Source organism: Lynx canadensis, chromosome D1 (assembly GCF_007474595.2).
Source record: "Lynx canadensis isolate LIC74 chromosome D1, mLynCan4.pri.v2, whole genome shotgun sequence".
NCBI lineage: Eukaryota > Metazoa > Chordata > Mammalia > Carnivora > Felidae > Lynx > Lynx canadensis.
In genome coordinates, this window is record NC_044312.2 from 91,926,771 (window position 1) to 91,929,850 (window position 3,080).

At 35.7% G+C, this 3,080-nt stretch overlaps 1 pseudogene; it reads left to right on the forward strand.

Moving 5' to 3' along the window:
- Positions 1-872: 872 nt before the first annotated feature.
- LOC115526349 lies at positions 873-1,625 on the forward strand (annotated as a pseudogene).
- Positions 1,626-3,080: the final 1,455 nt, after the last annotated feature.

Below are 3,080 nucleotides of genomic sequence, written 5' to 3' on the forward strand. Positions count from 1 at the left end.
AAAGGGGATCAGCATCGGTAGTCATAAAGGAAATTTAAATTAAAATTGTAGTGATATACCACTGCACACCCACCAAATGGCTAAAATTAAAGCAAACAAATAAACAAAAGATTGACAATACAAACTACTGTGGTTTCTATTTCTCTACTGAGACAACACAAACACAAAAGATGTGGCACAAAAAGAACTCTTAGATATTAAAGTATAAATTATTACCAACAATCCTAGAGGTCCCAATCAGGCTTCATAGGCCCACAGAAGGGAAAGGTGCCATGAGGCAAATTACAGAAGATCTTCACTAGACAGAAAGCCAGAATTCCAAATGCAGTGACTGTGTAATTTTCCCCTGTGGAGGAACTCTCCTTGCATCAACAAGAAATAGAGATCATCTTGACCAGTGGTGCCATGTTTTAAAAATTATCTACCTTCAAAATAATCCCTTTGGAAAACTCAAGAAACTTGAATATTTCAATTTAGCTTTTAACAACCCTGAAAAAATTAAGAATTTGGAAAGACTGAAGGGTCTACAAAATTTACCTTGAATGTGAATTTCCCCGGAGAGCTCATCAACAGAAAAACCCTGCAGCACAGCATCTATCTGAAGGGGCTCTTTTGCATATATAACCCAAGTGCTGACTTTGAAGGATACAGGAAGTTGTTGGTGGCAATTCTTCAGCAATTAAAATGTGGGTTGATAAATAAAGGAAGTTCAGAAAAGATTCAGGAATTGCAGAAGTATTCAGTAATTGGGCAGGAAAGGCATATTGTCTCAAATGTGCCCAAGATAGAAACATGTGGCTCAGAAGAGACTTCAAAAATAGCATAAAAATAGACAAAAAGAAAAGTTACCCGGTTTTGCCAGATATTGATACACAGATATCACTACTGTCCTATCATCTTTAAAGAACAAAGACCACCAGATGCTAGAAATAGAAGAAATGGAACTCAATCAAAAGAAGTCAGATGAAAGCAAAGAAGACCTAGCATTCTGGTGTAACCTCTGAGTTTTCTTCTTAGTCTACATTGGAAACTCTTAGACAGATGGAAAAATAATGGAAAGACCGAGAAAAATTATGTGCTACAAGCAAGAAAGGGAAACCACCAGAACTTTGATCAATGAAGATGGAAAATCCCTGAAAATAAATGAACCCCAAACTTAACTTCTCTGTGAAAGATGATGAAAGACATAACCAGATCATCCTGAATCTTGCTGTCTATAGGTAAATGTGATTGATGTCGATGTTCAATCACCCTATGTGTGAATAATGGTAAAGGAAAGTCATTTCAGCTTGCACTTCCTACAGAAGTCAAACTTTAAAGCAGCTCTGCTAGAAAATCTCAGACGACAGGGTGTTTGGGAATCATGCCCCAAACAGAAGTAATTACAGGTGGCAGAAAAGCACCCAGGTCTGTGAAAAATACCTTGAACATCAGCAGAGAGCAAACAAAAGAAGCAAACAAACAGAAATTAGAAGTAGATTCTAACAAACACACAGTCCCTATATGGCTAATATAGTTCAAAAAGAAAAACATTCACCCAGAAGTGTTGGATCTGAACAAAAATTATATCGGTTGATGAAGATCCACATTTGGCAGATAACCCTGGAATGCCTCCATTGATTTGAAACATCAGGCTGCATTGTCATAGACTATGACCCATAACACTTAGTTTTACTTAGTTCAAAGAGTGTGTGTGTAACACACATTTATGGAGTAAAGAGAGTTATTTGTCAGTATTACTACTCTAAAGTTTTCACTCTCCTATACTTTGTGTATTATTACTTAAACAGTTTAAAGTTAAAAGCAGACCTAAGTATCTTATAGCCGATTATTTGTTTATATAAAGTCTTGGCTAGGGAAGATACTCAAAAAATTACTGTTAGGGCACCTGGTGGCTCAATCAGTCAGACTTCAGTTCGGGTCATGATCTCATGGTTCATGAGATTGAGTCCCACATGGGGCTCTCTGCTGTCAGCACAGAGCCCACTTTGGATCCTCTGTCCCCTTCTCTCTCTGCCCCTCCCCTGCTTGCATGCACTCACGCACACTCTCTCTTTCTGTCTCTCTCAACGTAAATAAATAAGCTTAAAAAAATTACTACCAATACTTTGTAGGACACTTTGGAATCATCTACTGTATTTGAACTTATACATTTCCCATGATCCAGCAATTCTACTCTTTGTGTGTACCTGAGAGAAAAGCATAACAGAAAAGTTATAGAAGAACTGTACAATACGCTATTTCCATAGGATAAATAAGGAAAAATTAAAACAAATATTATATAAAAATAAATCTACATAATGTAAAATCTGTTTGTCATGTATCTATCTATCCATATATCTAAGAGTCCTTCTATATATAAAAGTTCATTTACAACTGTTAAGTTTATCTACACTGTTAAAATTTAGGACATTAAGTACCTATAGGAAGAAGAAGGAGTAGTGAATGAAGTAAGACCAGGGCACCGGTTGCATCTGTGATGCTGGCAGTGTTTTATTCATTGCCCTTTTTGAGATCTGACAAATATCCATGTTTTGATAACTTATGGGTGTTTACATTTAAGGTTTGTGGGTTTTTGTATGTGTGTGGTATACTTTCATATATGCTTGGAAAAAGGAAATTAGCTTAAAGTGAAATATTTGGTAATGCATTTGGTGAGTGTTCAGTGTATGTGAAATGTCAAGAAATAAAAATAAGCAGTGATCGGTCTTTAAGTTGTCACTTACCTGGAGAATGACAGCAGGAATCTTTAGATGCCAGTTTGCCTGGATTCTAATGGACTCTTGGAGTTCTTTCAGTTTGGGGCTTTAATAATTCATTCATAAGATCTAGAGCTTTGCTTAATATCTAAGAGAGTTATTCTACATAAATCATAAAGCAGCTTTGTAATGTTTTTCCTTAGCAATTTATGCTAAGACAATGCAGACCTACTCTTTATAGACAAATTGTTCCAATGTTTATCCCATGTGTATCTCAAAACATTCTTTGATTTTATTAGTGTCTCTTCTTAAGATCCAAAATCCCTGATCTAAACCAACTGATTATTTTACTTCAATGAATATTTGTCTTTAATATTTATT